We start from the raw sequence: 13,152 nt of genomic DNA on the forward strand, positions 1-13,152 counted from the left end.
GAAGATAATTATTAATTTTGAAAAGAGCAGTTTCAGTTGAATGCACAGGATAAAAAGGAAGTTGAGTATCTGAAACACTAGAAGGATGATAGTGCCATTGAGAGGAATAGCAAACAGTATGGAAGAATGGTGAATTGGAGGGGACAGACAATGTTATTGCAACCCAATCATGCCTGCATATCTTGTACTATTCACTCTTTCTCACAGAAAAAAACGTGTGTGTGTGTGCATGTATGTGTGCATGCATGCAGAATGAGACATCTCCCATTTTCCTACTTTGTAACTAGTTGTTCACAAATCCTTGGGATTAAGTCATGGTCCCCTTAGTGTCATTCTATGGCTCTTCATTGACTCTAGCCCCACTTTGGAAACCACAATTGTATACCAGTAAGACTTCTATTTTCCTTTTCCTTTCCTTTATATTTATTCAAGGATAATTAGGGTATTTTAAATGACTTGGAGGTAATATTTCTCTCTCTAATATCTTTACTCTTGATTTATGTGCTTACATTAATATTTAACTGAATTTTCTACCTCTTGAAATCTTTGTTAATTGTTATCTTTTCCTTGCTATTTTTCCCTATTGCTCACTTTTTGACTCATTCCCCTTTGATTCCTTCCCCCACATTCCAGTTTCCCTGGTGTCTGGACCTCAAATATATCTCAGCCTCCTTTCACACTTTACTATTTCACTTACCTCAATCTCTGCCCTAAGTGACTTTTGGTGGGGATAGAATTGATCCTAGGTGAATGCTGTGCCTTTCCCCTCAGGCTTAATGGAATACTACATAGCCACACACTTTTTTCTAATGTAGGTGCCTCTGTTCTTCAGTTTCTTTAACTCTGCTGTGGCATAAATCACTGCCATGCTGCTGTATCAGTGTACAGCCAAGCACAAGCAGCTTTCCAGAGGATGGCTGCTGTGAATAGCTTTCAAGATTCTGATTACATAGTATAGTGAATACTCTATTCAATAACAAATCAGAGCAAAGCATTCACAGAAAATAAAGGTATAGCATTCACAATGTTACAACTTATCACAGAAAAACAAAATTCAGTATTCACAATGACATCACTAAAATGGCCACATAGTTTTCACCAAAGTGGTCACATAGTTTTGAACAAAAATTTAGTCAATCAATCACTTAGTAACTCAATCATTCAATCATAAAGTACAAAAGGTCAAAGTCCTCCACCCATGGGGCACACCAAGTTACAAATCTGTCACTATTCAATCATCAGTCACTATTCAGTATCCTCTTAAGGGGTAGTGGGAAATACACAAGCCATCCACCCCTAGGTCACTAGTAAATTACAATTTCAGTCACTACTCAGTACCCATGGAGAGGTCTTTTCATCTGGACATGGGGCAGGCTTTCAGCTCCCATGGTTTCTCTTACATGGTCCCAGCTTCTGCCTAAATCTAACCAACTGCCACCTGAGTTCAAAGGCAGACAGATTCCAGTTCCTTGTCCAGCTCTCCATGCAGTTCCTGCTCTACATTGGAGCTCACAGTGTCCATTCCACCCCAAATCCTTCACAGTTTCTGTTGATGGGAAGTCAAGGCTTAACAAAGCCACAGACAGACAAAGTAGCAACACCACAGTCATGCTTCCTCTGGTAGCTCCTCAGCAGCTCTGCCTGGCCCTCGGAAGTCTTCAGCAGAAGTTTCAGCTGGTTCCCAGAATCAAAATCACTTCATCGAGATTCCTAAAATAAAAATCATTCTCTCCAGCCTGGGCCTCTCTTCCTCAGCCTCCAGGACCTGGCTCCAAGAAGATCTGAAATTCCAGCTAGGGCTTCTCCTTATATACCTATTAGCTCTTCCTGTTCTGCCCCTTCCTGTTATGTTAGCAACAGGGGTTCATACCTTGTGTTTCTTAACAGAGGCTTGATCTAATTAACTTCAAACTAGGTGCTAAGTACCTGTTAGCTTTGCCAATACAAAGGGATCTAATTACATTACTATTATGATCAGCAAGAGCAAGCTTCTGCCTTTTGGTCTTCTTTGGCGTTGGAAAGGGAGAATGGTAGAGCTATGTTCTATTATAAGACCTGGGGTCAGCTCATGCAGCCCTACACGCGGTGCTGGATAGTGGTAATTGAGCACATTAGAGGTTAGTGATCAACCTTCCTTGCATTTAGTTCATTGGATTATTACATTTTGGGTCCTGATGTCCTAGACTCTGGAAGCAACTGAAATTGTGAATTTCTTGTGCATAATTCCTATTTTGGAGAAGTCATAAGGATGGGAGAAGTCGCCTAGTTTTCCATCTTAGAAATTCAATAAAGTTGATTCTATTTTTCTTGATGGCTTAGTCATCATTATAAGCTTAATTATTGTCTTCTATTAAAAAAAAAACAACAATAACAAACAAATAGTGATGCCATTCCCAAAGAATGAATTCAAAGGATATAGTCAAGAAGTTCTCAGAAGAATTGTAAAGTTCTTAACATCCATATAAAATATGGTTTCAAGTTACTAATATTAACAGAAACGTGATTCAAAACAACCCTGAGTTTTCACCTCACTCCAATAAGTTTGCTTTAAAAGAAGAGTGGAATTGTGCAAATTAGAGGGACTATGAAAAACAGGCACACTTATAAACAGTCACTGGAGCTGAAAATCAATCACCATTCTAGAAGCAGTTTGGAATTGTGCTAAGAAAATGACTGAAATGTCTATACTCTGACCCAGAGATCTCAGTGCTAAGCATATATCCAAGGATTTCAAAGGTAATAAGAGGTAAAGAAAAAGGAACTCTGTATCATCTTCCTTCTCCTGGAATTGTTGACTCTGTCTTTACCTTCCATTTCAATCTAAAGTGAGTAGTAACATCCAACTTGCTGTATTTTTTTATTTTGCTCTTCCTCAGTTTGCCTGTTCTTTTATCCTTAGAGCAAAACAAAGTAATTTTCTCTTTTTCCTGGAGGCCAACAACAGATCAGTAAACTTCTGTCCCTCCTCTGAGTTCATCTACAAACTCAGACTAAATGGTCTCCATTTTTTCCTACATACTTCACTCTAGATATTGGTAGGAAATTGTTTGTTTTCAGAAGTCACTTGTTTGACACAGGAATGCTATCAGTCAATTGATGTGTCTTTGCCATGACTTGTAATAAATCATAAACTTCCCTATCTGACTTTTATCCAAATTATATGTGAATTATGGGCCCTCTACTGTGACAGTAGAAAGGATCCATATGTACCACAAAATTTGCAGCAGACCTTTTTGTAGTAGCAAAGAATTGTAAACAAACTAGATACCAATTGGTAGGGAAATACTCAGCAAATTATGGTAAACAAATGGTGAAATAATAAAAAATAGCTAGAATAGAGTTTACGGGTTTACAAAATGCTTTATATATGTTATCTCATTTAGTAAACATATTCTGTGGGGTAAGTACTATTGTTATTCCCATTTTTTTGATAAGGAAATTGAGTCTGAATGGGGGGTTAAGTGACTTGAAGTTGATGTTAAAAAAGCTATCAATAATTTCTATAATAATAATAATAATTGTCATTATTATTAATAGGTTCATACTTTGTTAAACACCATAGAAAAGAGAAGGCAAAAGGATGACTGGATATACTGCTATTCACCACAAATTCAGGTAGTATTTGAGATAATTTACCCTATTCTATCTCTCCCTTTCTCCTCCCAATATATTCCTCTCTCACCTCTTAATTTTATTTTTTAGATATCATCCCTTCATTTTCAACTCACCCTGTGCCCTCTATGTATACACACATATACATGCATACACACATATCAACTTCAACTATCCTAATACTGAGAAATCTCATGAGTTATAAATATTGTCTTTCCATGTTGGAATGTAAACAGTTCAACTTTAATAAGTTCTTTATGATTTCTCTTTCCTATTTACTTTTTCATGGTTCTCTTGCTTCTTGTATTTGAAAGTCAAATTTTCTGTTCACTTCTGGTCTTTTCATCAAGAATGCTTGAAAGTCCTATATTTCGATGAATGTCCATATTTTCCCCTGAAGTATTGTACTTACTTTTGCTGGGGAGGTGATTCTTGGTTTTAATCCTAGCTCCTTTGACCTCCAGGATCATATTCCAAGCCCTTTGATCCCTTAATGTAAAGCTGCTAGATATTGTGTTATCCTGGTTGTGTTTCCACAATACTAGAATTGTTTCTTCCTGACTGCTTGTAATATTTTCTCCTTGACCTGGGAACTCTGGAATTTGGCTATAATATTCCTAGGAGTTTTCTTTTGGGGATCTTTTTCAAGAAGCAATTGGTGGATTCTTTCAATTTCTATTTTACCCTCCAGTTCTAGAATATCAAGGCAGTTTTCCTTGATAATTTCTTGAAAGATGATGTCTAGGCTCTTTTTTGATCATGGCTTTCAGATAGTCCAATAATTTTTAAATTATCTCTCCTGGATTTATTTTCCAGGTTAGTGGTTTTTCCAATGTAATATTTTACATTGTCTTCTATTTTTTCATTCTTTTGGATCTGTTTTATAATATCTTGATTTCTCATAAAATCATCAGCTTCCATTTGCTCCATTCTAATTTTGCAGGCATTAGTTTCTTCAGTGAGCTTTTGGACTTCTTTTTCCATCTGACAAATTTTGCTTTTTAAGGCACTCTTCTCTTCATTGGTATTTTGGTCCTCTTTTGCCATTTGAGTTAGTCTATTTTTTAAGGTGTTATTTTTTTTTCAGTATTTTTGGGGGGTCTCCTTTAGCAAACCGTTGACTTGTTTTTCATGATTTTCTTGCATCATCATCATTTCTCTTCCCAATTTTCCCTCTATTTCTCTTACTTGATTTTCCAAATCTTTTTTGAGTTCCTCCATGGCTTGTGGCAATTTATATTTTTCTTGGAGACTTTTGATGCAGGAGTTTGACTTTGTTGTTTTCTTCAACCAAGAAGACAAAGAAAGATTCTACAGTTTTATGTCTTTTCCTCTGTTTGCTCATTTTCCCAGCTAATTACTTGATTTCTGACCTCTTTGCCATAGTAGAACTCTGCTTCCAGAGTAGACAGTGCTGTGTCCCAAATTTCTGGGGTTTTAGCAGCTGTTGTCAGAGCTTCTTCTAGGCATCTCCCTCAGAACTCTGAGGAGAACTCCCTTTCCACAGCAGCCACAAGCTCTGCCTCATTAGTGCTTCTCCTTACCTCAGGACCACCACTCAAGACTGTGATCCAGATCCAAGCAGGGTAAAGCAAGAGAATCCTGCCTCAACACCAGCAAAGAGATTCCAGCAATTGCCCTCTGATCAGCTGCTTTATCTCCCCACCATCTGTGGGTCTGGAACTCCAGAAGCAGCCTCAGCTGCTGCAACCGCAGCTACCACCACCTCTGCCCCAGGGGCAGGGCCCCACCATACTCCTCTCTCACCCGGATCCAACAGAGTTTCCCCACTGACCTTTTACTTTCTCTTTGGTGTTTGTGGGTTGGGAAGTCTGGAAACTGCCACAACTGCCAGTGATTCAGTCCCCTGAGGTCTGCTCTGGCTGACCTGTGCTGCTGGTCTGTGCTGGCATGGCCCATGCAGGGCTGTGCTCTGTTCTCAGCCCAGTGCAATAGACCCTTCTTTTTGGCCTACCAGGTTCTCCTTAACTGGAGATGTATTTTACTCTGTCGCTTTGTGGGTTCTGCAGTTCCAAAATTTGTTTAGAGCCATTTTCCTCAGGTATTTGGTGGTGATTGGGGGAAAAGCTCAATCAAGTTCCTTCTTTCACTCCGCCATCTTGATTCTGCCCCCCAAATCCAGGTAGTATGGCCTGGAAGAAGAGATACATCATCTGTGATGATTATAGGATTTTTGGAACCTTGAAAATCATCTAGTCTAGTGGTGTCCAACTCTGGTTCTGAGCCAGCCTATGAAACTTCTAAGTGAGTCTGAATTTAATTAAAAATGTGATTGGGAAATGTTAAACAAAATAAGTGAAAATACAATGCAATATAGATAATGCTAATTTGTGATTTTCTAAATTAATATGCTGCCCTTTATTTTTTTCTATTTGAGTCCAAGACTACTGATCTAGTTGGCCCATTCCAACTAGGAAGATGTATTATCAACAGAAGACCAAGAGGTCCCTTCACAACCAGATCCCTGCAAAGAAAAATTGAGGAAAAGGGAAATCTATTGTTTCTTTCCGGTCTGTTTCCTAAATGCATTTACTAGGCCTACTTCCTGAATTTCATAAGTCCCATTCTAATTTGGACATTGGTCTAGTATTTCACTTTGTGGTTTAGCAATACTCTTTCAGTAAATCCTAAATGTGCTTAGTCAGGTGGCCAGAAAAAAAAAAGTCATCTAATCCAATACCTTCATTTTACTAATAAGGAAATTGAGACCCAGACAAGTTAAATGAACTGCGCAAGGTCAAACAGGTAGTGAATTTTTAGTTTAAGAGTCTGAGGTAAGTGTCTTAGAATTCTGAAGAACAATGTTAAATGTTCTTTGTAATGTAATGTAAATCACAGTGTGGGTTTTTAAGGGTTTATGTAGCACAGCTCTCTGGAATCTTTTGTCCTTGTGGCCAGGAGAAGTCTCTGATAGTAGCCTCCAATAACTGCCTTTTAAGGCAAAGAAGTGTGGTGTGGTGTGTGTGTGTGTGTGTGTGTGTGTGTGCATGAAAAACAGAGAGAGACAGAGACAGAGAGACAAGGAGAGAGAGACAGAGACAGAGAGAGGACCAATCTATTGCAAGGGATCTGCAAATCTATACACACATGAAGCTCTCCCATGTGTGTATCTCTGATTTTTTAAAAAGAGATATTTGTATTTGAAACCATTGGGAACCACTAAACTAGAGAAACTTAAGCCTGCCTGTTCAGTCTAAGTTAGCATGACCAGCCCAATAAAGTGCTTGCTGATTGCTGCCTAGGCTCACAAAAGAGCTAGCACTGTCCGACCTCTGACTACTAGACTTACTTAGGATGTTGAAAGAAAGATGGAAGTGGTTGGTGATTTCCTGTTGAGGGGTAGAGCAGCAGCCTGACATTGCTGATTGGGAAGTATGCTATATTCCAGGGACAACTATCTGACATGTGACTCAGAGCCTGCCAACACTTATCAAATGTGCTGACAGCTACTCACTTTTGCCAATTCATGTATGAATGATACCCCCAGTGTCAAAGAACAGGGTGTGGTTTTCTGGACTATGACTTAAGAAACCTAACAGGGACAAGGCCTGATAGGGACAAAATATTTATCAGGCCAGAGGCTAGTTGCCCTCTCAAGAGGGTTTTAAACTGAAAATTTGGGTTGGAAGATGGAGGTGTGATTGTCCAGCTAAAACTATAGAGCTGTATAGTATTGTGAACATGGGGCATCACAGAAAAAATGATAGTGACAGAGATGTCTATTACTTAATGGAAAGATAACTTAGGAGACAGTCAGGAACTCTACTTATGGTCTCAGATGCCTGTGCACCAATGAACAGGTGATGATAATTTTTTAAAAAATTATTTACTTACCTTTAGTTTACAGCATTCAGTTCTACAATCCCTTGAGTTTCAAACTTTCTCCCCTTCCCTCTCCTCCCCCCTACACACCCCCACCATGGTGGCACACAATCAAATGATCTACAAATACCTTAACATTAAACAAGGGGATGACAATTTTTTAAAAAGTTGCAAACCATTGAAATTCTGTGTAACGTGTTTGGCCCTAGGCCCCAGGATGGTAAGGCTTAACTCTCTTCACCCCTAGTTCCCAGCTGTTTTTATGCTGAGGCATAGTTAGAGTTAAGTTTCCTGGCTAGATGCCCCTCATTCCTTATTAGGCAATCAGAGAATACACTCTTTCAGTGATCTACTACCCTACCACCTCCCCTCACTGATGACAGGCCAATCTCCTACCGGTATTAGTGCCATGAAATTCCATTTGCGTTTTAAGTGTCTCTGGGCCTTCATTTTTCTGCACATCTGAGCCACCAACTGTGTGTTGCTTATGGAATTAGGGACAAGAAAGGCCAAATACCTATGCTATTCCCTGTTGGCATCTGTTCTCTTCCTATAATTCTTATCCTTATGTGGCAGTTTTGCTTTTCAGCTACAACTTTCCAAAGACTTTTTTCACCAAAAAAGTGAAATAAGAATTTTAACACAAGGAAGTAAATATGCCCCTAATAGTAGAGATCTTTGAGAAATCATTGAGAATGGGAGTGGCATTAGAAGCCTGGAGGCAGGCAGATTTTCTGATGTTCTCATTAATAGCTATTGTTCAAGCATGTTCAGTCATTTTCAGATGAGTTTGATTCTTCATGATCCCATTTGTAATTTTCTTGGCAAAGATACTAAAGTGGTTTGCCATTTTCTTCTCCAACTCATTTTGTAGATGAGGAAAACCAAGGCAAATAGGTTAAAATGACTTGCTCAGGGTCACACAGCTAATAAGTGTCTGAGGCCAGATTTGAACTCACAAAGATGAGTCTTCCTGACTCCAGGACTGGCACTCTATCTACGTGCTACTTAGCTGCTCCTAACTAATAATCTTGGCATTAATCCCTGACAAAATTATAAAAACAGATTTTAAAATGATCTACTTACAAAGGGAAGGAGTGGTCACAGAAAGTCAACATGGTCTTACTGAGGACAAGTTATGCCAGACAAATATTTCTTTTTTTTGCTTTTTGGAGGGCAATTGGGATTAAGTGACTTGCCCAAAGTCACAAGGCTAATAAGTGTGTCAAGTGTCTGAGGCCGCATTTGAACTCAGGTCCTCTGGTGCTCTATTCACTGCGCCACCTAGCAGCCCCCCACCCTTTTTTTTAAGGTTCTAAGGGGAAGGGAAGGTTTATTGATGATTTTTGTTGTTACACCCCATCACTCCAGGGGTATGCTGAAGGCAAGGCAAGTTAAACAGCACAAGAGCATATCTTTAAACTTTTAGTATGAGCATTTATACCTCAAAAATCAGTAAGCTACAAATCTAGATTTGATTTATTGTTTGTTGATTGTCAAGTATGAGAGAGTGATGGAGAAAATGTTAATAATTCTTTAATCTGCAAACTTCATAGTGTGTCATGCATACTTTTTTTTTTCTCCAGAGAGCTAACTAAACATTAACCAACATACAGAGGATCACTTTCCAATATCTCACACTGCCACTATCTCTGTCACCACCAACATTAACTGCTGCCGCCAAGTCGGGTAAGTTAGCCTAACTGAAGCAGCAGAGCCACTTGAAGGATAGATAGATAGGAAGTGATATGTGCTAAATTCTTTAAAAAAAAAAAAACCCAAAAAACAAAAGAAAAAACCGTCACTGATTTCAGCACTCCTCCTCTCATACTTCAGTGGAGACTGCACAGGAGTCCAGAGAATAGCAGCACCCCATCAGGCCACCAGCCCTGCTTCCAGTCCACTGCAACAATTAGCTCTATCAGAGAGGTAAACACACCTTGCATTGATTGCTGACCAAATGCCACTGATGGTTGAGAAAACTCAATAGCCCTGGAAAGCAGTACTTTTCTCCCTTTTCTTCATCCCTGATGATTTTCTGCCCTGAAGCCATTATCTCTTATGGATATAAGATCCAGCAACTTCCTCAGTAGGTGCTGCAGAGTAAGACCCAGAAAAAAAAGTTCTTGTGTCAAAGTTCTTGATGTCATAAACTGGCTCAACATGAGAAATGCATGTAGGGACTTCTGTGAAGATGACTGCCTGAACTGGAGTCAGGCCTTCTAGCTCCCAGAACCCTGAAGTTTTCTTCAGAACCCTGAAGTTTTCACCAGACTATATAATGATCAAGAAAACCAATGAGAAACTACAACAAATGCCTCTCAGAATGATATTTTACTTGATTCTCATTTGAAATGTTAGTTAATTGTTCATCTCTCCTCAGAATGTCACTTGAGTTTACCTCATGACAGAAGCTAAAATCTCTCATTTCCCCTCTAGAATTCTCCATAAAATATCTTCTCTACAGAATAAAAGTGAACTCAATTCATTTCTCAACAGGAATAAAAACAGTTAATTATAAATTATTAATTATAATTATAGATGTCTAAATCTCACTAAATGCTATGAGTAGAGTGCCGGTGAAATTATTGTGGACAAAAAGATTCTAGCCTGGAGGAAGAAAGGGGAAACTATGGATAATGATCATAAGAGCATGTGGTACAGGAAGAAGGAAGTAGGAACACTGAGAACAATCCGAGGAGAGTTGAGGAAGAAATAGGGCATCCTCCTTTGACTTGAGTGATGGAAAGCAGTACATTGTGAGATGAGATTCAAAAGCTTCCTGAGAGAATCTTGGACCCTCTCACTTCCCGTTCTGTCCAACTATGCATAAGACTTTCTCATGTCCTCTCCACCTCAGAGTGGGAGCTTTTCTGGGAATTATTGCCCCAGTTTTCCCCCGCAATTATTTTCAGAGTGAGAATAATCTCTGGAGTGTACATGTGCAAAGTGTCTTCCCTATTCCTTTGCTAATTGTTTTAATCCTAATTAAATGTTCTACTTTTACAATACGTGTACCTTGACTTGTCTGTTAGCAAGGTACAAAACCAGGTCAGATGATTTCAAGGGTTTTCTGTTGAACTGGTCTTCCCGACAGCAAATACCTTTGCTTTCAGAATAGATGGATACTCTCTATCTAGCAGGTCTACACCTAGATTGTTACATGTTGCCTCCTACATCAGAATCAACACTCCTTGAAAGTGTGTACTGTGAGTTTGAGGTTTGGGTTTTTTTTTTTTTTTGGTTTGTTTGACTTTTGGGTATCTCCAGCTCTTTGAATCCCAGTTATTTTGCTACTGGCACATAATATTAAGTGCTTAATAAACCATTGACTGGCTATACTTTCTTCTCAGTCTGCTGTAACTGGGTGGGTCCTGACAACGCCATTCTCAATCTGAGTCATAGTGGGGGCCCAGCAAATTTAGATGGCTTAGGTACCCCAGCTGCACTTTCTCAGTGCAGATTGTTGTCTCCATCCAGTTATGGCTCTGTTTTCTGTACCTAGGCACCCACCTTCTCCCCATTCTTGCAACTCCAGTGGTTTCACCAAGCAAGTGTTTGAGTGAGTATGACTTGAGCCAGATGCAATCTATGGCTTGAACATTCTGAAAGTTTGCCCACACCCTGTTTTCAGAATGCCCTTTTCTCTGTCAAGGGTTCTTAACCTAGGGTTCATAAACTTTTAAAATAAATGTATTTTAACTACTGTATTTTAATATATCTGGTTTCCTTTTTGATTTTATGTATTTTATTTGATGAATTTATAGACATTATTCTGAGAAAGGGTCCACAAGCATCACCAGCATGCCAAAACAGTCTATGAATCCAAGTTTAGAGCCCTTACTTTAGGTAAAACTTCCAGAGATTTTGAGAACAGAACAGATGGGACAAATTCAGAACTCTAACTTCAATTTATTTCTTTTGTCCTCTCAAAATGCTTGGAGTGTCAGCCAGGTGACAGGTTGTGACAAGCTTCAGAGGACTAACCTGGTTAAATTCAGAGGCTAGCCACCAAGTGATGAACTCTTCAGCCACTGATCTGCATGGATGTAGATGTAGGGAGTGGGCACAAAATGAAATCATGCTAAGTGACAGTTATTTTCCCTTTCCACCAGATCACTTTGTTTTGCACCCTTTTTTCATCTGGACTTGGGATTCCGTTTGTGTAAGGAACCCTGGGTGAGGAAACTTCCTATCCCAGGTTAGATCAGCAGCTGTTCTGCAACTTAGGATCTTTTTGTTGTTTCTCTTTTGTTTCAGTCATGTCTGACTCTTTGTGACCTCATTTTGGGGTTTTCTTAGCAAAGATACTGGAGTGGTTTGCCATTTCCTTCTCCAGCTCATTTTATAGATAGGAAATGGAGGCAAACAGGGTTAAGTGACTTGCCCAGGGTCACACAGCTCATAAATATTTGAGGTCCTATTTGGACTCATTAAGATGAGTCTTCCTGACTCTGCAGGCCCGGCACTCTTATTTTCACTGTGCTATCTAGCTGCCTGGCTCAGAATATTATAGAGGGGAAAAGCAAGGTGCCCAGAGTACACATTCAGTATGTGTCAGGGCAAGGACCTGAACTCAGGTCTCTGTAACTTTGAGGTTGATTTTTTTATCCCCTGCTCCATAGCTACCTCTTCGAATGTATTTACCATTTGTTATTATGAATTACAGTTATCTGCTCATATGTTAGCCCCTCCCAAACTGTAAATTCCATGAGGGCCAGACACGTGTAGGTTGTCTTAGCTCAGCAGTGTGTTCTGCACATAATAGATGTTTGATAGACATTTGTTGAATTGAATTGAGCAATTTGTGTTCTTGCCTTAAATAATCTAGCTGCTCTGAAATCAGTGTTCTTTCTGCTACAGGCTCCGGTAGCTTGGAAAGCTACAAGTAACACAACCAAGCATAAAGACTTCCGCAGCCTCAGCCTGGTTTTCTTCCATGATTCCCATGTTCTCTGCCCCCCAGCATTTCTGTTCCAACTCCAAACAAAGCACAGGATGCTGGCTGCTGACAGGTGAAAGGCAGGCATTCTTCCATTCTCAGGTCAGGAAAATGCGTCATATTCCCAGGCCCCCATATTCTGGAGCCTGTGATCTTTTCCAAAGTGAGTGCAAAAGGGCTGTTGATGCAGAGACTCAAAGGGGCTTGATTCTGTCATCAGTCCAAAGCTTCAGTGACTGATGGATCAATTAATAACAATAGGAAGCAGTGTTGGGCTATGAGGGGGGAGGGGGAAGTGTTTGGAGGAGCCTCAAGGAAACCACTAAGCCCAAATTCAATCCAATTAAAAAACAATTTGCCAATAATTAAAAAAAAAACTTTAAAAATTAAATTTATTTTTAAAATATTTTAAATTAATTTTTTTCTCCCTCTCACATATCCATTAAGGAAGAAAAAGAGGAAAACAAAATCCTTCTAACAAACATGAATAATAATATCTGATATGTTATAAACACTTTGGGGAGATCTGGAGTCTTTTCTAAACAAAGCAGGGAGAAAGACAAAAATTTTGCCACTCTTCTGTAAGTTACCTGAATGCCCCTACCTTTCTAAAATTCCTGGTAGGATAGGAGTTTTGGAAAGTACTTGGAAAATTATTATTAGGGCTTTAACAGAAGATGAGAGGATATTGCAAAGGATGAAAAAATATAAAAATTAATGAGGAAGGATCTAGAGACAGATTATCAAGCAAAAAT

Source organism: Petaurus breviceps, unplaced genomic scaffold (assembly GCF_028583685.1).
Source record: "Petaurus breviceps papuanus isolate PSGF00001 unplaced genomic scaffold, PetGlider_PUasm1.0 151, whole genome shotgun sequence".
In the NCBI taxonomy this organism is placed as follows: Eukaryota; Metazoa; Chordata; class Mammalia; order Diprotodontia; family Petauridae; genus Petaurus; species Petaurus breviceps.